Genomic DNA, 23,963 nt, shown 5'->3' on the forward strand with positions numbered 1-23,963 from the left:
AAGTTTTTATTTCGTTGCAGGTTTTATGTCAAACTAAATTACTTGTGCTGCCCATGTATAGACTTTGCTGCTACTTTAAAATAGAGTGCTAAATAAGGAAAAAATTCTGAAATTATTATTTTTTTAAGTTTTTTAAAACTGCTATTATCAAATTTGAAACATTTTTCATCAGTACCTTCTTCCTTAAAGTTTTCAAGATCTTGATATCTGGTTGATGTTTAGTCAAATCATGACAATTACATACAGAAGGGAGAAAATTAATATACTGCCTAAATTCTAGCTTGCAAACTCCCAATTGCCTTCATGATACACTTTTTAGGCCTATCTATATATTTTTGAATTATACCACTTGATGGGGACTAAGAACTTCAGAATTTTGCTCTCAGTTCTACCCCCACATACGTGTATCTGTCAAAATCAAGACTAATGTTTTTGGTTCTTTATGTAAAATGGATCTTTTAATACTTTTTCTTGCAATATTGCTAGGAAGACAAGTTCATCTCACTTAAATATTGTGATGTAGACAATTGGAGTTGAGATGAAAACAACAGTTTAAATTCCTAAATGGAGTTTACTGTGAGATGTATGTAAAATTAAACGAGTTCACTGTAGCTCGAAGAAAATTCTTTGCCACAAGTGACACAACTGTAAAGGGCACTATCATATAATTTAATAACTCTGAAAACCGAAGATGTCTGAGTCACAACAGGCATCCGCACACGCGATCTTTGCTAAAGAATTTTAGTGGTAAAGTTTCACACTCTCATACAAGTTTGGATGATTTTCACCTTTCATTTGCTTTTAAAAGAATTTCTGAAAAATAAGCTCTTGCAGTTTAGCATGCATCACAGTGGATGTATAACCTGTAACGACTCAGCATGAAAATCTTGCTCATTAGATTCAAAACCTCAATAAAAGAAGAAAAACATTTGCTTGCTCTTCCCTAAAATATAAAGTTAATAGTAGGTGTTAAATGTAATGCACTTGATAAGATATTCTTCACAATCAAGCTACAAGTCCAGTTCAAAATAAACTTTTTTTTTCTAACTGTACATTGTAATTTAACATTTAACAACAGAAAAGAAGAACTTACAGGTAAAGCAATCTTTTAGAAAATTTCAGCTATGACAGAGCTTCACATGACCCTTCACATTACTTCCTGGGTTCATTTCCTAGAACAGAAACAAGACACATGTGAAACCAGTTAGAATGTTAAAATAGTGTCTATTTCATTGTCTTAAAACATGCTATGAAGCAAGGTTTGGGATAACATTTTATGCTGGTGTCTTCCAGATGATACAACCTACAATAAAAATTCTGGAATTGAAAGGTAGTCTTAAAAAATTTTTATCAAATTCTTCACCAGATACTGATAACCATTAATCTTTCTGTAGAATTTCAGATTGATTTGAGATTAATCCCTGATTTTCCTGAGCACAGGAAAACCATACATGATTTTCCCTCTATCAGCCACACTAGTGGAAAAAGTCTTTTTATAACCAGCAAACCTATACAGCATTGGCAGAATAACATTCAAGAATAAATAAAGCTTAATAAAAAAAAAAAAGCCAAAACATATAATTAGTTCTCCAGCAATGTTTTTACATAAATTTGCTCACAAAAGAGTACAATAGATAAAACACTTAACATTTACTACATTGCTGTTCGTGTACGTGGGGGGGTATTAGGGAGTGTGGGGGCAGGGGGTGTCAAGAGCATGGAGAGCTCAGGCAGTTTTCTCCTCAATGCTTTCAGAAAAGCAAAAGAGTGAAGAAGGAGTTGACAGATCCCACATGTCAACAATTGGTTGAGCAGTTGGTGTGGGCAACAGGGTTTTGGATTTCACATGATCATGGGATGTTCTACGAGGACAGAGGATTGTTTAGCAGCGATGTTGTCCACATAAGTGGGGAAAAATATTTTTGCCAACAGGCTGGCCAATCCAGTAATGAGAATTTCAAACTAGGAATAACAGGGTTAGGAGAGGATGACCAGCATCATCAAAAGAGGAAGTGAAGGACCAGGTTGGCAAGCAAACAGTATCCGGCAATGTCAACAGCAGCAAATCTGTAAGCAAAAAACCAGGGTTGTAAGGGTCCAACTGCAACTGTGTGCATGTACATAGAGAAGAGCCTACCAGTCTACCTTTTCCAGGAAATCAGCTCTCCAAAGAGCCTGTATGCTAATGCATACAGCATAGGGAACAGGCGGAATTAAGAGGTGCATGCAGTTGGAGAATGACAACTTCACTGGGATCACAGACATGGGTAAATAGCTCACATGAACATGAAAGGGAACAGAAAATGTTTCTGTTGGTGTTATCTGCAGCATAAGGATGACTATGGAAAATGGTGGCCCACTGCTGATGAAGATCTCACAAAGGATACGAAGGCCAACACACTGAATGCCTTTCTCATCTCACTCTTTAGTGAGAAAACCATCTCTCAGCAATCTCAGGTCTCTGCGACCAGTGGGAAAGCCTGGAGCAAGGTAGGTTTCCTCTCAGTGGAGGAGGATCAGGTTAGGAAGCATTTAAACAAAATGGACACACATAGATCCACAAGCCATAATGAGATGCACCCACATGTACTGAGCACTGGCTGATGTCATCGTGAGAGCACTCAACCACAGAAACATCAAAAAAGGTCACAGTGATCGCGGTGGAGGGAGGAAACTCTGAGGACTGGAAGAAATTAAATACCATCTCTACTTTAAAGAAAGTCAGTCACAGCTCACCTCGACTCCTGGGAAATGAATGGAGAAGTTAAACCCGAAAACCATCACCAAACACAAGTGGGATAAGAAGTTGTTTGGGCATAGTGAGCATGGATATATGGAGGGGAAATTGTGCCTGACCAACCTGATAGCCTTTCACAAAAAGAAGGCTGACCGAAGGCTGACCCAGTGGACAAGGAGAGAACACTGAACATTGCTTATCTTGACTTAAATAATGTTTCTCTCAGAGCCTCCCATTGTCTTCTCCCTGACAAACTGATGAAACACAAAAATTTCAGTAGAAATTCATCAATAACTTTCAAGGTGAGACACAGTGCACAGATAATGCAAAACTAAGAGTATTCGATACATCAGAGGGTTGTGTTGCTATCCAGAAAGACCCTGACAGGCTGAGAAATGGGTCAACAGTAACCTCACGAAATTCAACAAAGGGAAATACAAATTCCTGCACTTGGCAGGAATAATCCCATTCATGTTGCCAGAAAAGGACCTGAGGGACAACAAGCTGGCCATGAGCCAGCAATGTGCCCTCACAGCAAAGAAGGCACACAGCTATCAGGGTTGCATTAGGAAGAGTATCATCAGCATAATGAGGGAGGTGACCCTTCCACTCTACTCAGCACTGGTAAGCCACTCTGAACCTGGGCCCAGTTCTGGGCTACCCAGTAAAAGAGAGACATAGACTTAGTGGAGCGAGGCCAGCAAGAGACCATGGAGGTAATTAAAGGACTGGAGAACCTTTTGTATGAGGAGAGGGTATGAGAGATGGAGGCCTTGAGAAGAGAAGACTAAAAGGAATCTGTTCTGTGCTTACAAATACCTGGTTGGGGGCAGAGTAATGAAGGCAGTGGTATCAAGTGAAAGGAAAAGATGCAACAGGCATAAATTAAGTACAAGATATCCCACTTAATGTTGTGGGCTTTTTTTTTTCCTATGAGGGTAGTCAACCAATGGCATGGGTTGCCCAAGATACATCTGAATCCTTGCAGATATTCAAAACCCAACCGGGCATAGACCCGGGCAATATGTGCTAGGTGACCCTGCTTTGACCAGGGGGCTGGGAAATCTCCAGAGGTCCCTTCCAACCTCAACAATTCTATGATTCTGTAAAGTGTTTTATTTAACTGGTCTTTGCTTAAAATAAATTGAAAAGAGGTTAAATTAATCACCCATGAAATCTCTTCTCCATGATGCATGGGAAAAAAAATGCACAATCAACCTCACTGTGCTTTAGCTAGTGTAAAAGGAATAAAAAGGCTATAGCTGAAAGCTAGCATCATATAGTAACCCTGATAGTCATGCTAACACGACTTTTGGCCTCTCTGATATTAATGGCAAGACTTTACAATCACAGATTAAAAGTAACAGAAAAAATTCACATACTCTGATCCAGTTCATTGTCTCTCTGTCTCTGGAGACATTCGAAACCCACCTGGATGCATTCCTCTGTAACCTGCTCTAGGTGACCCTGCCTTGGCAGGGGTGTTGGACCAGGTAATCTCCAGAGGCCCCTTCCAACACTAATGATTCTGTGACTCTGTGATTGTAAAAGACAAAAATTTTCCTCTATAATTCCTGCTTCTAACTCTCTCAGTTTCCCATGAGAAAGCAAATATACATAAATGTAGAACTTCAGGCAGATATTCACATTTGATTTTTAAAATGGATTAACAACAAATATATCAAATGTATTTCATTTCATAATGGAAAGATATACTGAAAAAGCAAACAAACATTACTCTAACTACTCAAAAAAATTGGATAACATGCACACTAAAAACGTGAATCAAGTATGGAGTTTGGTGGAATGGTATTTCATGGTATTTCATAGTAAATGAAAAACACCAACACTTATGTAAGCATTCACGGGTTTATGACAGCATGACCCAAAGAACTGTTCCACTGCACGTGGCATAATCAACCCATGGAGTAAGTTTTATAACTCATGAGAAAAGAAGCATAATTAGACTGTAGAAAGTTCAAAGAAATATTTTGTAGTCAATATATTACTTAGAGGGAAAATAACCTTTAGCAGTTCAAATCATACATCTTCAAGAAAGTAGATTAAGCTTTTCTTTTTCCATAAGCTTTGCTTTTCACAAGTTGGAATTTGAGCTGTTGAAAAGATATGACTAGAAATTATATTTCAAATTCTCTAATGACCTATTTCCTTAAAGAAAAAGCAAACAGCACGTGCCTCTTTTATTCCCTGCCGGGGAGAACAAAGAATACATGTTAAACAAACAGCATGTTTCTGTACATATATACTCATACAAAGGCACGTTTTATTTATATCGTCACAGGGATATCTTTTGTGTTCATGTTGCTATGGAAACAAACTTCTGTGCCAAACACATGATTACAGAGACATTCTAGTTCTTAAACAGGGTATGTATCTTAGCCTTTTTATTTTTTAAATCAAAGAAAAAAAGCTAGTGTATAAGGTTACAGAAGAGCTCTCAACAGTCAAGAGCATGTGAAGCTAACGAAATTATAACATCTGAAACACAAAGATTTTTCATTCCATAGTGTTTGTGTGCTTAGATGTATCTTTAGAGGCTATCTCAAAAAGCAGTAGATTACAGCATAAAGTTAGGACATTACTGTTTTGCATAACATAGAAGATGAAGCAGAAAAACCTGACATTTTCTTTGATTTGTTGAAAATAAAATTTATAGGAAAACTTCACTATGGAACTGCTCATATCAAACAGCATATCCATTAAAAAGAGGGTGAATCAAAGAACTACGTTACATAGATTTAAGTTCCTGTTTTCCTGTTTTTGCACAGAACATTAAACAATATCTATTCAATACCTGTATCTGTTTTATTTATCGTGGTCCATCTGCTCTGCAAATGTTCTTGCAAAGCAGTTTCCCATAGCAACATCAAATATCATATAGTCTCAGTCTTCTGTCAAAGCCCTTCTGCATTTCAAGCAGGATATTTTTCTGCAGTATTCAAGTAAATAAATAAATGGAGTATTTCATCAAGAAAAAATGAAAAGCACCAAAAAATGAATTAAACAAATACCCATAAATAAATCCCATAATTTCATTTAAATAATTACATTTAAAATCTAAGGCAGGGTGGGAGACATATGTTATTTAAAAAATCTTGTCATTATGATAGTAGTTTTTACTTGATCAAAATTTCAAAATCATTATGTTACATGGAGCAAAACAAATTGTGCATGATACAAGTTTTAAAGAATAAGATTACACTATGCTGGAAAGTAAGTTTTTGAATGAAAGGCCCACAATGGCTGCTTACTATGGGACAACTTCAGATAGATATCACCTACAACTCATTATTAGCCCATCTAAATTTTACATCCTCATGTTTACAATGATCAAAGAAATATAAGAGGAAAATTTCACAATACATTTTCATGTAAGATAAAGAAGAAAACTGATTTCATGAAAGTAACTCATATTTTACCTGAGATTATATCTTCAGAATTTAAGACACGATAGAAATATACATTTTTACATGAAAATCTTCTGAAAAACTCTCTTAAAGGAAGCACATAAAAAATTCCATACCCCTCAGTAAATATCATGTTAGTCTTGAGCACAATGATTCTGTGCGAAATTGCAACACAAGTGTTCTTCAAGCTGTAAATTAAAGGAGAATTGTCTTAATTTAGGAAAATTAGCCTACTGAATTTCAAAGTCTGATATCTTTATTTTAGATTTGTCCAAAACCACCAGAATCAAATCTCCCTAGGGAGATTTGAAAGGTAATCAGACTTTCTGGGTCACTTCTACATCACCATACTTTAATTTATAACTTAGAGCTACTTTATGACCCACCACAATTTAGCAATTTCAGATCCATAATAAACAGTAGGATTAAATTCCCACAATAATTTTCTACCAGCATCACCCCCTGTCCTGGTTTTGGTTGGGACAGATTTAATACTCTTCTTAGTAGCTGGCACAGTGCTGTGTTTGGGGCTCAATATGAGAGTAATGTCAGTAACACTGATGTTTTGGTCGTTGCTCAGTAGTGCTTAAGTTAAATCAACGACATTTCATGTTTCCCATGCTTTGCCAGTGAGGAGGTGCACAAGAAGTTGTGAGGAAGCATAGCTGGGACAGCTCACCTGAATTGACCAGAGGGATATTCCATACCATAGAATGTCATATTCAGTTTATAAACTGGGAGAGTTGGCCAGAAGGGGCCAATCGCTGCTTTGGGATAGGATGGGCACGTGGTAAGCAATTGTATTGTGTATGACTCCTTTCACTTGGGTTTTATTCACAGAATCACAGACTCATTCCTCTCTCTTCTTCTCATTACTACTATTATTGTTTTGTTGTTTTTATTATTATTACTATTACTATTGTATTTTGTTTCAATTATTAAACTGCAGTTAATGCATGAGCTTTACTTTTTTTCTGATTCTCCTTCCTACTGGAGGGCAGAGGCAGGGAGTGGGCAAGTGGCTGCCTGGGGTTAATCCACGAAACTTCCTTTCACCTATACATTTCCTCGGGTTATTCTTGTGTTTTCCCAGGCACTCTCTTTTGCTCCCCTTGAAACTTGGTTCAAACAGGTTTTACAGATTGGTCTAGGTTGCTGGTCTCTCTGGTGAAATTTTGTACAATAATTTTGATATTTTTAGTTAGAAAGGCTTCTTTGCATGTCTTAGACATAAATGACACTATGTTCTAATGTAGCAAATGTGGCATTTCTACGAAGCACACGATAGATCTCCAATAGGAGGACAACAAGGTCTGTTGCATATGCAGGAAGTCCAGTACACTTTATGAATATATGCAAATGTTGCTGGAGAGAAAAATCCAAAATACAAACACAAGAGCCCTCTTGCCTGCAAATAAGAGCACATTAAATATCTCTTTAGTAAAGCACCTGTAAGCTGAACTCCTACCTTCCCAATGGTTTTCTATACCCATCAGCTAAAGTACGGTGCTTACAATCATCAGTAGGCAGATAGATCTATTTTATCATTACACTCTAAAAACCTGTCTTCTGTATTATTTTTAATAGGCCATTAAAGTATACCCTTGACTGATGTGGGATATGTTTATGTTTTCTAATGCATTTTATTTCTCAGGCAAAGACAGGTGGTAGCACTTCTGCCATCAGTCACCAGGGTGATGCTAAAAACTGGTAAGTCGATCCTTAATTGTATAAACCTAACCATGGATGTACTTTATTATGCTTTACTATATACAAAATGTTTCTCTTAAATGTGTAGGTTGATTTGCAAGAAAATCAAAGGCAAAAACATTTCAGTCAAAATTACAGTGAAAGCTATAAAAAGTATATTACTGTAAGTTTGCATCAAATCACACTTACTCTGTGTTTACCTGTCCATAGGAGGATTAGATTTCGGCTCATTTTGAAATACCAGAGTAAAAACATTAGTGATGAAATGATCAGTAATAGTCAATTTCATTACAAGAAACAGATACACATGAAATAAACCGATCACAAGCAGAGCGTGTTTTGAAAAATATTTTTCAAATATGCTACTTCAAAAGTAATGATTTAATCGAAAAATAAAATACAAATTCTTAAAGAAGTAACATCCTGCTTTTTCTGACGGTGTCTAAAAGGTTATAAAGCCTTTAAATTATTAGAATCTAGTCTAGAAATGGCTGAGCAGCCAGGTCCGTATTCATTTATCCTTTGTCCTTTTAAGCTTTCAGGGTGCTGTGTAGCCATAGTAACTATGCCTTTTCTCTGCAAAATCCATTAGCTGGTTTCAATCTGGGATTCAATACTACCATAATCAAAGCCAAAGATTAAAAAAATTGTGATTAAGAAAAAGATTGTTGGTGACAAGCATTTCTATTAAAAGCAATTTCTGCATATCTATGCTTTATACCTAACAGCAAAAGAAACCAAAAGGTTAAAAGGACATCAAAAGATAAATTCAAAATTAATTTTAAAACTAGGTTACCATTGAGAATTACACACTACTACCTCAAACTGGATCTCTGAGCAAAACTAGCTCTCATTTGCATTAGGTCAGTCAGTGCTGCTGGCTGGTCATCAATGAAACAGCACAACAGATCACCTTTCAACCTTGTCATCTCATTCCCTTTCTGACAGCAGACTAGAGTGCAAGCATTAGGAAGGGAGACCAGGAATTGCACTGCAATTTGGGTAAGGCTGCGAAAAAGATAAAAATCACCTTTCTTCTTACAGTATCTTTTGTGTGACAATAGAGACAGAATACAAATAATCTGTTGTATTTGTATTGTAGAAGAATTCCATCAATAGGAAATGGAAACTCTTGGAGTCTTACTCCATATAGACAACTTTGTAAGATGGCAGATGTTTTGGAAGACAGGATAAGCACGTTTTTCTGCAAGTAGTTGGAATATATTCCACAGTTGGAATCTGCAAGTGTAGGAAAATCTTTCACAACCCACTAATTTAAAAATAAAGAATTCCTTGAGTCTTTGTACTGGATACCACATTCCTTAACTGAAAATTTCCACTCACTTTTCAGCTATTTAACTGTTAGTTCAACATCTGCTGATTTTTCTGCTTCCATTCACTTCTGCATTATATTAAAATCAAACATGATTCAAAGAAATATTCAAGAAAGTATCTGCCATGGTAAGAAATGTGCATATTTGTGCTGGGGAATGGGAAGACATCCACTAGTAAGAGAAAATGAATCCATACTGGTATTTTATTTCTGCTTTCTTGCTCTTTGTCCTGCTACTGCACTTCTTGTAACAAACAACAAGACAAAATGGCAAGGCCATGTTCATATAAGATAAAGAAAGATTGCATGGTTATTTTTAAGAGACCACAAAAATTGCAAAATGAAATAACACTTGCATTCAATAGAAGCAAAAACAATTTCATGAGAATTACCTGAATCTAAATCTTCTGCTTTTTCTCTATAATATACAACTTGTAAAGTCATGACTTCATTGATGTTAATAGCATAAGTGCCATAAACTTCAGTAGGGTGAAGATTTCACCCTATATATATTTAATGACAACGATGAGAAAACAGAGGATTAAAGGTCATGCTTTCTCCGTCACCATGGTAGAGGACAAAGTCATGTCACCATAGTTCCTACACCTGACTCATTCAATAATTTCATGATCATCAGCTTGGCCCTAGTCTAATTCAGAATGACACAAAAATTTAGAAATCACAGCACAAAGCTCAATAACAGCTTTTGAGAGTTCAACACTCAAAGCAAGATGAACAAAACACTTCTTGCCAAATACTCTTGGTTCTGCCTTTCAAACAAAAACAGACAGAGGCTCACCTTTACTTCAAAACATTATAAGCACATTGAGGAAGGCAGGGATGTTCTTAACAGTTAGAACATTTTGACAAGACACTTAGAGACCCAGATTCAATCTTGTCCTACGCATTAAGATACTCAAAGACACAAACCTGAGTACCCAAAGAAAAGAAAAAAAAAACCAAACCTTTGTCATTAACAATGACTTTACAATTTTGACCACTCAGGCTCTAGAACAAAGTACTTCTCTCCATATTGACGGAACACTCTGTGAACTGTTATCTTAGGAGAAGAGAGCAAGATATACAGCTACTTTCCTACTTAGTCTTCCTCATGCAAAAGGTTCATAATGGGAAGCAGCACTGATGGGACAAATCACAAGAAATCAAATCCACCTCTGAAGAGAATTCAGAAAAATAGAACTTAAAAAAAAAATCAGAAAAGCCAGAGATTTGATACAGTATAAAGAGGTGTAGGTGCTCTCAAAAGACTTGCAAGTATTGCAGAATCCGATGACAGCTTTTGCAAGTACTACAGCTTAGAATGCCTTGAAAAATACCAGTAATTTTCTGTTCCCAGAGGCTTCAAATCAAAATACTGCACAGCATTCTCTATGTACATGCCTGTTTAAGTAACTTTACCATTCACCTACATTTATTCCATACAGTCTTTGTCAAAATTCAAAAGCTATTGTTCTTTCCTTTTCTCATTAAACTAGAAGAGACACAAAAACTTTAAGCCACATATTTTCATAGCTTTAGTTTTCCCTTGATTTAATTCTACGGTGTTAATGCCTTTAAAGCCCTAGGAATATTCCACAAGCTTTAGATTATGGGGGAACATGAGCTAAACCTCTCTTTGAAACCTGAAGTACCAATTAAAATAAACTTGGAAGTGGATGAGTCATGGAAAGCTTAATTTTGCTTGACATTAGAAAACAAAACAACCTCACACAAAAAAAATGCCCATATATAATTTTCATCTGAGAATGTTTTCTATGTCCAAGGATATTACTTCTTTCATATAAAGCTCTCTGCTTACTCTCCATTTCAACACACTGCAGTTGCCATAGTTACCATTTTACACGACCACACTCTGAGTGGTCACCTCACATTCAGTGAATCCCCAAAGTTTTCAAGTTTGCAAAATATTTCAAGATTTTTACAGAAATTTTGCCATGAATTTTCACTAAATGATTGGCAGGTGCCAGGGCACATTCAAACAAATGTCTCTTTTTGAAGGCTGGACATTTTATTTGCTGAACTGCAAACTTTCAGCCACAATGAAAGTATAGGAACCGAATGAAAGTATAGGAACTGGAACCATGGCACAACTCATTAATTATACTCTAAGAATTTAGAAATGGCATTTTCATTATTATCTATATGGTTTTAAAGGAAGCTGGTCCAATTGTAAGCAGGTTTCCTCTTTCCAAATTCCAAAAATAATGAAGAAAAATCCTTAAAAATTCCTAAACCACAACATAGTAAGCAGGATCTGAGTCTTCCTACAGATTTTACAGACTGACCTTCCCTAAATGGTTTCAACACAGCTATCATGAGCATAAAACACACGATCAGCAACCATTTTCCTGAACTTGACAGATGACAAAAACAAACCATAGCAATGCAATCTATAAATCAGGTGTCACGTCCATAACAGTTAAGTCACTGAATCCTTAACTACTGCCCCGTAATAAATGAAAGTAGATATATTGGATTTCTGCACGAGGTCCCACAGACTAGCCCTTAAGGAATAGGGAATATAAAAAACTCTGCTTGAAGGAATTCTGTGTTGTGTCTGAAATCTTTCATCTAATACAGTTTACTGTCTATTGACTGATATATAAAATTCAGGTACACATTGCATCTATCCAAGAAACAGAACTTTCAAAAATCAGAAATGAATTTGTGTTTATCAAATGAAGTGTTGGATCCTTGGACCCTTCCAGAAGTTTCCAAATACACAAAGGAAAACTCTTTTCCCTACTTTTCCTGTAGATGAAAACACAAACATTATTATAGAAACTGCCCTAGCTTCCAAATATGTGATTATCCCAAAAAAAAATGTAAAGATTTATTAACTTGAAATATATCTTTTAACAAATTAGAATAAACTAGAGCCCCTTCAGTTTGTTCTGTCAGATCAGGTGCCTTACATGCCACTCAACTTTTCTTTTGTCTTTCCTCCTCTCCAAATCAAAAGAGAACACAATGAGATGACAAGAATCCACCTGGATTACACTGCTATGATGCTAACAGGGAAAGGGACCTAATGGAGTTATGAAAACATCCTTTCCATCCACTTATTACCATATAAAGAATTTGTAAATCAAAATTTTCATCACAAAGCCTCACTAGCTCAACCATTAGCACTAGGGATCAAATGTCAGAAAAGGTTATTTTCATATTCTGCTGCGATCTTTCATATGCAAAGCAGCATCACTCTTTCCCTTATCTCTCAAACATCCTTGAAGATTCCACACTGGTTTTAAACTTAGAATAACAATGACAAAAACCATCTGTGACAATCCAGCACTTTGCCATAGATGCATTTATTTCCACACCTAGTATGTTTGGCATCTTTCTCACTTATATTTGGCCAAATTTTTTTAAGTTGCTCTTCTGATGACACTAACCCTGCAGATCTCAGGTTTTCCCACCTAGACAGAGCAACTAGAAGGGTTCTTCTCTTTCCAACATTTCCCCACCCTGGTCTAGCATGAAAACAAGAGGAGAGTGGATCCAAAAGGAGACGAAACAGATCTAAGTGCTTCCCTTCAGTCTCAGAAATGAGGAAGCCAGATTTCTGTACTTGGTTTTTTAGGTGAATTATGTTAACAACACACTATCGCCTTCTGCAAAATATTTTGGTCTCTATGCACAGACTTCCACGTTTCCATATGTATTTAAAAATCCTTGCTCACATTAACAGCTAGTATCAATCAAGCTTTCCCCCTAAAATCAACAAGGATCAACAATGAAAGCTGTCCACAGTGTTGAGCTCAAAGCATTGTAGATCAGAAGCCAAAGACACACCCCAGCTGTCTACACAGGAGCCAATATTGTTCAGTATCTTCATCAACAACTTGAAAGGTGAGACAGAGTGCACTTCAGCAAGTTCAAAGACAATGCAAAACTAAGAGATACATCAGAGAATTGTGTTGCCATTCAAAAGTACTTTGACAGGCTACGAAAAGAACAAAGATAACCTCATGGAATGCAACAACAGGGAAGTGCAATGTCCCGTACCCACGGAGGAATAACACCAGGCACCAGCACAGGTTGGGGGCCAGCTTGCTGGGAAATAGCTTTGCAGAGTTGGATCTGAGGGTCCTGTTGGACAATCTGACCATGAGCCAGCAGTGTGCCCTCATAAAGGCAAAGGCGGCCCACAGCAACTTCACCTCTCCAGGAGGTCAGAGGTGCTCCTTTCCCTATGTTCATTACTAGTGAAAAACATCTGGAGTACTGACTCCAGTCCCAAGATTCCCAGGACAAGAGAGACATGAGCATAGAGTGAAGCAAGTTCAGCAAAGGGCAACAAAGATGATTAAGGAACAGGAGCATCTTTTGTATGAGAAGCTGAAACAGATGGGGGGCATTCAGCATGGTGACGAGAAGCCTCAGTGGGATCTTATCCATGTTTATAAATACTTAATGGAAGGCATAAAAGAAAGAGACAGGCTTTTGCCAGTGGTGCCCAGTCGCAAGACACAGGGAAACGGGCACAAACTGAAATACAGGAAATTGCAGTTAAACATCAGGAAAAACAGATTGGGCAAAAATTGGAGAATGTCACCAAGGTTGCTTGTGGAGTCTTCATCCTTGTATAAGCTCAGCAAATGACTTGACACAGCCCTATGCACTCTACTCTGGGTGACCCCGCTGTAAGCAGGGCAGCTGTGCTGGACAATCTCCAGAGGTCCTTCCAACTTCAACTATGATGTGATTCTGTTAAGGACTAACATCTCTGGTTTTAAAACAGGGAACCCATAAAAGTCTTCTCTGAGAATTAATGTGTCTACACAATGTTTTGTCATGATGCACTATGTTTTTGCGTTGAGTTGACTTCACAAACAACTGAACCACTATATTCTCATTATGTCTGACTGCCTGTTGCTTTGAAAGTAACAATTCCCATATTCATCAGCAACACTAGCACCCAATGAATTGCAAAAAGAAAAAAGTTAAAACAAATAAAGCGGGGAAAAGTGTTTATAGGAATAAGTATTCCATGATTTTTTGTTTCAATTGCCTTACACTAAAATTATTTCATAATGTGATCACTTGAATTTTATTGTGTAGATTTTTCAAAGTACCATCTGTTTTCCAAGTCCTGGCAAATTTTGCCATTAAAAAATCTGAATCCCAGCCATCTTCATTCACTATACAAAGAAGACATTGCATATCACTGAAAGTCGGAAAAAAATCTCAGACTTTGTAATTCTCTATGAAGTGAGTTTTATCTCTCATTTTCCATTTCCAACTTACTATTTTACAATTTAAAAGTTATGTCAACTCATCCATAACCTCCTTTTATGTTCTATTTTGACACTTTGTGAATAGAACATTAATCTAGCATTTAAATTAATATTTAACTGAAGAGAACTCAGTTCATGAATTTGAGACTTCATAGTACCTAGTTGTCAAGCAACATCCAGCAAGCTGTCATGAGGAAGAAGTACTGTACATACCTTCCTGCCCCCAAATGCTGTCTCCCTTTATGGACCTTCATTCCGTACAAGGAGCTGTTCAACCTTTCCTGAAACATTTTCTCCCACTTTTGAATCCAACTGGAATTTTTTCACAATCAAAATCATCACTAGTTTATGGGGTTTATGCTGAATTCATTTAAACCTAGGTTTCTTCCATGCTAAGTTACCAGGAGGCTGCTCAAATGATCCTTTTTCTAGAATTAAAGAAGGAAATAAAAGCAGAAGGAAAAAAGTGGGAGAATCTTTGAGGTATTTCTGTCTTAGAGTTGTTTATGAATCTACATCTTCAGACACCAAAAGAAAGTATAGCACAGAGTGAAGGATAAGTAACCAGTGACAGGTGCATAGACTTCATTAGATCACAAAGAATCTGAAGTTTGTTTCCTTATGATAAAAAATTACATTGGGGATATCTTAAAAGTAAGATAGAGAGGTGTCCTAACATAGCCTTTCACCTCTATCCTATGACTTCTGCAAAGAGGAAATAAAATTTTCTGTCTGTGATGGTGCCACTCAGAAGGAGCGTTAGTACATTTAGATGACCAGCTACCCTAGTGTGCCTCTTTGCTAAACTGATAAAGTCTTACTTAACAAGCTAAGGTAAGTACAGCTGGAGTTCCTGCGTATCTAAGATGCACATATAATGAAACTGTTGTCTTAAAGTTGGAGCTAAAAGTTTAAGTCAGTTCCTCAGGCAGTACATTTCCTGAAGCAGAAGAAACATGCAAAGCACTGTTTTACCAGTGCTAGCCTCTTTGACTTAACATTTTCAGTCCACAACTCCATATACTATATTGACAAAGTCTCCACTGCATAACTTTTTTTCTCTACTAGAGAGGGTGCATTATTATGCCTTTACATTATTAAACCAAATCCCAAAACTATAATTGCCCTACAAAATCTGTGCAACATATGTGTCAGACAACATATATACCCTGAATTTCTAAGCGAATGGCTAGTGCTAAAATAAATCTTCAAAAAGAAACTTCCATAGGACCAAAAGCATTTTTAGCTTAAACTTTTATTTTCCCCATTCTCAGAAAAAGAACCAAACCAAAACACAACAAAAAACCCCAAACAAATGAGCCCAACTCCATTTTACTTATGCACAAGGAAGGTACATCTTCTCAGACTTTTTTCTAGTAAATACTCAGGGAATGCCAGCATTTCAAACCACTGCTACATTGAGATATTCTACACTCCATAAATTCAAGTTACTATTTGGTCCCTGAAAACATGACAATACAGTCATTGGTTTGTCTCTTTAAAGCTTTTCCAGTAGCTGACTTTTGAAGACCAGGGGGGCCTCACTAGAATTGAAAAAGGGTGATAAGATCTTAAAAAAAAAAAGGACGGTGGGAAGGTAAGCTCTGCAATTTAAACAAAGCAGCACTTGCTTCTGCTTCTTGCATGTGTTGCTGCACACTGCAATGGCCACTCAAATTTGCCAGAGTTTTCACTGGATTTACCTGCATTACTGCTTTAGGCTGAAGTCATCAAGTACAACAAAAGGGCATCTAAATTGATGTAGCGTGATTTTCTTGAAAATTAGTTAGAACGAAGAATGAAACCTTGGAATAAAGAAATTTGGTTCTAAAGGGTAAGCGGAATGAAAAGTTTTGCACATAGTCATCTTTGCCCATTCCCCATCCCTGAATAGCAAGTTTCTTTTACTGGACTCAAACCAATGCTGAAATTCTGGCAAGCATCTGGTTTCTAACGAACTCCAGGCAGTTCTTTTTCAATCTTCCTGAAGACTTTTCTAACCATCTTTAAAAACTGATCCCACAGAAGCCTTCCTGCTTCTCATAAGCCCATCTTACTGCCTGTTTTAAGCCTTTCTAGCAGCTAAGGCAGTCTCCGACCACCTGCACAACCCAGCACTACCAGAGCCATTCCTCAGGCAAATCCTGGGAGTTGTCTGCTGGGAAGGAGTAGTCACCCCTTCCTCCCCAAGATTCCTACCCTGACCATTTCTTCTTTCCTTCCCATCTGAAGGAAGGTAGCCCCCTTCCACAATGCTCCAGCTATGCCCCCTTCAGCAGAAGCAGATACAGGGCAGGTAATAAACTGCAAACAAACTAACAAACCGCACAGAGAAACCATCACACCTCAATGCAGATTCTTAAGTGATGAGGTAGACAACACCTCTACAGATATGCAATTTTGGAATGATTTCAGGTAAAGTTCATATGAGAAACATATGATTTCTGTAGATCCTTTCCCACTATCTAAATAGCATTTGTTCTCTGCTACTTACTCATGTTTTTCCAACACACTTTGCCTCACTGAAGCACTAGGGGCTGGCTAACATACACTTAAGGATCCCAAAATGAAAGCTGGGATGCTTTTGTCATTAATTACTTCAGACATCAAGTTCTGCAACTCAAAGCTCATAATCTCAAAACTCAATCACTCTGCTGCACTTCAGTAAATATCCCCAAGATACATCATCAAGCATATTTTCCACATCATCTGTAGAGGCTGAAAATTGTCCTCCTACTATAGTTCACTTGAAATGGAACTGAATTGAGGAAGAAAATGATCATCATCTTCCAGGTCCCAGCTGAGATGCCAAACTGCAGAGAAAAAAAGATTTACATCCTTCAGAAAAGGAAAAAAAAACAAACCAACAATCAAACCCAACAAACAAAAAAACCTCCATCCAGTAAGACAGTTACCACTAAGGCAAATCTTCCCAAAACACCAATCGGCAAGGCCTACAGAGTCTATATACAAAAGCATGCTTCTGGCCTCCAAGACAGAGTCCAGTCAATGGGCCAGAGAGCAAGCATGACAGCGAGTGCATAGATGCCCTAATGGATTTAGTTTTCATGATCATGTGGCTGTGGCTGTGCCTAACGTCGTACATTACTAGATCTTGTCAAAGTAACAAAATACCTCTAATTCTTAGAGTTGCCATCAGTTGTCTTTTAATTAAGGAAGAATTCATTGCTCAGAGTAAACAATTTCCAACACATCTTATTATATCAGATATTGTGTTTCAAACTCTGAAAGTCTCTCTCCAACTGTTAGTAGAAATATCCTTATTTTATCCAAATTCTATTTGTGTGATCAAGAAAAAGAATGACAGCATGTGACTATTAAACTGCTTCAAAGAGCATACTGCATCCACAACTGCTGTTCTGACTGGGCATTTCCCAAAAGACCCAGTAAGCCTAGTGTACACACCTGCCCCACTACTGCCAGCAGTCCCTCAGAAAAATCACTGCTAAATAAGGAAAGCGAAACCTGAAGATGTAAACCAGGGAAAAAAAAGTAAAAAGTACCTTTCCCTTTAAAAGTCCCAGATGGCCTTTTGACATCAGTGCCTGCTGCTATAAATACTTTCTACTGATTCAGTAATTTAAATAAAAGATATTAAATTGAAAACTATTCATAGGCAAGATTCATAGCTGGAGTTATGGCTATTTACACTAAGGAAAATGACGGCTGTAAGAATGTAAATTTCCTCTCCTGCTCTGTACCTGGCATAGTATTGACTGCAAGGTTTCAGTCTACAGCTTTAGGCAATCAATGGTCTAGCTTAAGTAAAGTTACAAGACTGTAAAAGATGTCTGGAATAAACAAACATAACTAACAAGTCCATTACAAAAGCAAAGTAGAATTGCCTGCCCCAGGAGATAGCTTTGTCTGTGTGAAACCAGAGCTTTCGAGTTGTAAAAGGCTCTGGCACACACTCCCGACCTACCTAGAACTCCTCAGAACTCTCTCACAGGCATTTACAAACTCAAATTTTAAACATAATCAAAGTGTGAAACCAAAGACCAAGTCTTTTCTATCAATGACAAGAAAAAAATCCAGTGCACAAAACCTCTTCCCTAAGGAAAGAAAAGGCAATAATTAGACCACAGACACAGACTAACATCCACAAATACTACAGCTATGTGTTTGCAGAACACAATACACCATTCAATTGCCAACACAGTTGTAATATCAAACACAGAGCTCAAAATCTTAGGAGTCATGGTGAATGGTGAATGAATGGTGAATGAACAACTATCCTATTGAAAAACTAAATGAAGAAAATAAGAAACCTGTATATTGTTGAATCCAACCACTGTTTCTAGCTATTCATCTTTTAATCCAGATGACAGACTGATTGACCTGCAATGGCAAAACCAAAAACTCTCACATATGACTTATTGTGCCTTGATAAATCCCCCCAAAAAAAAGAAACTGAAATTTGATGCCCACTAGTCCAGCAGGTAGCTTGTATTTTATGACACAGTCCAAGAATTTCTTTTGTCCTTTTCCTGTTTCTGTTAAGTGCCAAGGACCTCATTTTGTGGTGAACAGATTCCTTCAGGGTAATATTTTTTTTGCCTTTCTCTTCATTCAGATCCATGTTTTAATTATCACAGAAGCAAGAGCTCCAGTATTTAAATTCTTGCTCCTTTGTGAGTTAAAGATAGTTTCTATAATTGTTTTTTGGGGGTTTTTTTGCTGTCTGGTTGATTAGATTCATAAACATACTGTATGGGGAGCCAATTCTCACAGGACTAGTCTAATTAAGAAGTCAAATTGCTATGCTGATTACAGACACTCTTCAAGAACTTTAAAATCAATAGTTCTCAAAGTAATCTTGAATCTTGTGCACTGTTTCAGGGCACAGTTATATTTTTTGTTGTAATAGAGTATTACAATTTTCATGACAAAGACTGAAACAGGGATTTTTTTTAAAAAATTGCTTTCTGTACGCATGGTGGTCATTCACTTTACTCACACATTTGCCATCACATTTATCGACTGAAAAAAAAATAATTTCGATGCCATGAAACATTCTCAGTTTTGTGTTATAGATTCTGACATTTCAGAATAAAAAATAGTTATAATATGAGGTTACATGGTTATGATTTCATAATAATCAAGTTGAATTGGTGGGCAAGCAAACTGCTGAGGGAGCTCATTGCTTACCATATTAACGTGCTGAGGGTTCTTTAAAGGCTTAAGACAAAGGGTTAATTCGGAAAAAAATCTGCTCTCTTGAAGTAAACAGATAATTCATGATCCATAGTTTCTTTAGCCCTAATGTTCAGACTTCTTCAAAGCACTTAGGCAGCTAGGCTGTTTTTCAAGTAGTGAAAAAATTTCCAAGAGGAGACATAGAATTTTGAAAAAGAGCAAGTTTTGCCATTGAAAAATTCTAAGTCTTCCACAAATGCTGTTGTACCAGCAAACAAAACTATTTCAAGAATCTGACTAGCACAATGACTCGTGAACAAATTATCACTCTTGTCAACCCACAATTTCCAATTTTTTTTAGAACAGTGGTGTATTCACAAAGAGAAAATCCTCCTCACATAGGATACCACTTCTGAAAGCTTTATATTTCACAACTACAGCTTTAAATGTAATCATGGTGAATCCAGCACCAAACAATAATATGCATTTTCAACTTAGCCTCCCAAAGGTCTCTATTAGTAATGATGGTATTTCACTATTGGACAGATAAGGATATAGTATGTATCTTTTTCTTCTAAGAGTTTCACTGATTAATGAATGAAGCTAAAAACTAGTTCTTATTCATCAGAGAAACAGAAAAGTTTCAGGAAGTAATCTAAAGAAGCAATCTATCTTAAAGAACAAAAAGAAATAAGACGATTATAGGAGGAAAAGATTATTGTTATATGCTTAAACTGTATATATATATATATATACAGAAACATTGTCTGTTATTCAGGATGTTACAATGATTAGAAATAATAGTCCAAAGTTAGGAAAAAAATGGGATGCCAAGGAAAACTACTGTATGGTAATATTTATAAGGCTATAAAAAAACCCCTGTTATAAAGTATGAACCTGAAAGAGCCAGGACTTTTAGAGTGTAACAAAGCAAATAAATATAAGAAATACTTTTGTGCCATACTGAGGAAGTGCAAATTACAGCTTAACAGGTTTATTTTCCACCTCTGATATCTATTATTCATTCCAACACTTTCTGCTGAAATAAATATCTGAAAAGAAAATAACCAAAATTTTTCCTTATTCCAGAAACCAATAAATATCTATTTTACTCCTAAGTATTCAAAAAGTTATGAATAACACACATGCACTGGAAAAATGCAGGAACACTTATCATACTCAAACACGTACTACTCAGATAGAAATTTAGCATTTTAAGCAGTCCAATAACAGTATGTAATATCCTTTTGAAAAGAAAATCACATTATATCTTATGATTTTTAAAGTAATTAAAAATATTTTAAATACAAAAAACACAGAATTCTACCTTTCTTTTCAAGACTCACAGGTCTGTGGGCTCCATATGTATTAAGACATATGACAGTAAAGACACAGGTGGGATCCAAAACAAAGCAGTTTATAATACGCTATTGTGCAAACTTCACATATGTTATACAGGACAATATTAAGGCACTGGGTATCTGTAAACAGGGAAATGAACAAATGGGGCAGGATGTGGCAATGTGCAAATATTTTATATCTACAGACATGCAAACATCTAATTTTGGTTTACCAAAAGGATAAAATAAATATAGGCCATTTTTGGTCAGTTAAAACAAAAATATAAAAGAGTTCTGGTTAACCAAAAATTACAAAAATTATCTGTTTTCTTGAAGTGTTCAAGTGTTTCTTAAACATTCATCTTAGCACGTTATGTTTCCATTTGGCATGGAAATGGGGCCTGTTTTTTCAAGAACACAGAAGTAAAAGTCAAAGCTTTGTGCTGTTTTCGATTGAGACAAATTAGGCATTTCATTCATCTGAAAAGAATTTCAGCATTTTCAGGATGAAATAGTATCTTTTTTGCTTTGCTTTTTTCTTCCTCAGAAAAATGTAGGCTGTCTTCTTGTGGAATGAACAAATCACTAAAGACAGAAAATATATGTCTAGTTTCAGTCAGCTCAAATATGAATCTTATGAAAAAGTTACCCCATCCCTTAATCCTGCAGAACAACTGACTTTTGAAGTTTTTTCAATTTATCTTTTGTGTACAGTCAGAATTTGTCAATGGAGTCATTTAAAGGAAGAAGTGCCAAGCCTTAAAACTATGTGTGCATTTAAAGTTCGTTATGCCTTTTCTAAATTTGTTGTTGTTGATTTATTTGTTGTTTGTTTAGTAAATATTATTTTATCTATTCATTGAAGTAGACTCATTAATACTGGTTCATTGTATTGGCTTCTCAGTTGAGGACACCAGTCCTTTCTACTGAATTAATAGGAAAATTTCTTCACCACCTCATCTAAATCGCCATGGCAATACCCTTCATGTCACATTATGATTGAAGGAATGTCCTATTTACAAATTCTGTATGAATCAAATGTTAAAATAGGAAATATTTTCAAGTATGTAGATTACAGATCATTTTTATGCCTATGTGGAAGCAAATTCTCCTATGACGTTTTGTTTTCCTGCCATGTCCTAGAACTTCATGGTAAGTTTGATAGACAAGTAATAAAACAAATCAGGAACTAGCAGGAGGAGGTCCCTTATCACACCAGGTAGAAATTTTTCTTCTAGACTGTAAAAGTTCCAGTGCATCAATCAGATATTCCATTATAACAGCAGCACTAAAATATAACTATAATATGGAGAATTAGTTGCTCATTATTCTGTGACTAGTTCAAGCTCAGTCTGTACAAGTTTCCCTATTCACCCCTACATTTTTAACAATTTTTCACACTTCATAACTATTTATAAAGCCAAGATTTCAGTGTTTCATAGCATTTTTATAACAAGCCTGCCTGCAAGCAAAGTCACTGTCCCACACAGAACTTATTGCTGACTTATTGCTTTCCTTATATTTAGAATTCTCTTAATCTGCTGGGAATAATATACTCTACGGTTATGAAGTCAAAACTCTACAATGTAGTTACATTGAATAAAAATGTAAACATAGAAATGTATTTAATATTACATAGACTGCTGACAAAATACAGAGCGGAAACCTGAACAGCAGGCATCTCAACCAAGACACAGTCACTAAATTTAGGCATCTCTCAATATTCATATGTTTGAGGGAGCTGAAGATGAAGTACCACAGTTTGGAGAGAGATAGTCTAAAATGAACACAGATGAACACACCCCATAACTTTAGCCTCCTTGGCACTTTAGAAGGCAGGGGATTGAACTAGAACATAAATGCACTGATCATACAGTTTTTACTGTATACAGTTCCAAGGCACTAAGATTAACTCTGATTTGGTGCTTACAGTCTTGCAGCAGTGGAAGAAGGAGAACAATAAGACTCACCTTCCTACCTCTGTCCCACCTGGTTCTTCTAATCTAACTAGAGGATTTACATCTGTGGTTGGGCCTGTACTTTGATTGTGTTATTATAATCACTTAATACATAAACCTCATTGTTATCAAAACTATTGATTAAGTTAAGGACCATATAAAAGCTGAGTATTACTGTTTTCACTTAATATACAAAAAAGACTTTTAGATCTATATAAAATCAATGTTTCCTTGTCTTATTTTAAGGTTACTTTTCCGCCATGCAAGAAAGCAAAACAATTCTATCTTTCAATGCAACAACTAGTCGCATTATATTCAGTGCTATAAGTAGAATTAGCTGTCTAATTTCAAGTAAAATTAATTCAACAGATCTCTCACCGAGCTATTTACCAAGTGGCATTTCATAAAACTCAACTACGAAGCTAGATGGGAAAAACTTCTGCATTACTAAACCCTATGAATTTCACCAGTCTTGCAGCAAAAAAAATGCTACCAAAGAGCTGATTTTGGTAATGGATAAAGTTCTACTTACATATTTCAGAATCACAGAATTCTCAGCAAAATATGTTATTTGAATGTTTTTGCTGTTACGACAAATATTATCACTTTAAACTGAGGCTAGACAAAAAACCTATCAGAAGTATCATGCTTCAAAAAAAGTGTTCTATTCCATCACAAAAAGGAATATATATTGAGAGTCAGTAGTCAACAGCAAAATAATAGCACCCTATTCATGAACTGTGCAATTTTTTGAATTTTAAATAGCTACAATGTAGTACATATAATCTAGGGTAGAGGTGGAGAAAAATCACCATTGATTCTCTATCCCCTCAACAATAAGTAATTGGACCCAGGAGCTAAATAGTACAGATTAGCATTAAAATACAAGTCAATTATTACTAGCTGTAATGTAACATTCTGAATGGACAAATACATGTGGAGTTAACTAGAACATGGAGACCAACAGATGGCTGAATAAAAAGAGCCAGGAACTCCTATTAGTTTCAATTAGAGATGCAATTCACTCTTACCTTGT

The 23,963-nt window shown here is 36.3% G+C and overlaps 1 protein-coding gene across 5 annotated transcripts in view; it reads right to left on the bottom strand.

Annotated features, from left to right (window-relative positions):
- Nucleotides 1-23,963, bottom strand: part of MARCH1 (membrane associated ring-CH-type finger 1) — a 230,483-nt gene that overhangs the window by 150,298 nt on the left and 56,222 nt on the right. For 3 of the 5 annotated variants that reach the window (XM_017806013.1, XM_017806015.1, XM_017806009.1), the window contains exon 2: nt 1,094-1,172. The exons of 1 other annotated variant lie outside the window; for it this stretch is intronic. The gene's annotated coding sequence lies outside the window, so the exon portion shown is untranslated. Of the gene's footprint in view, nt 1-1,093; nt 1,173-6,281; nt 6,337-23,963 lie in introns of those variants that run through there. One more of the 5 variants, XM_017806010.1, reaches the window with a different exon arrangement.

This window comes from Lepidothrix coronata, unplaced genomic scaffold, assembly GCF_001604755.1.
Source record: "Lepidothrix coronata isolate B3197 unplaced genomic scaffold, Lepidothrix_coronata-1.0 Scaffold13, whole genome shotgun sequence".
Classification (NCBI taxonomy): domain Eukaryota; kingdom Metazoa; phylum Chordata; class Aves; order Passeriformes; family Pipridae; genus Lepidothrix; species Lepidothrix coronata.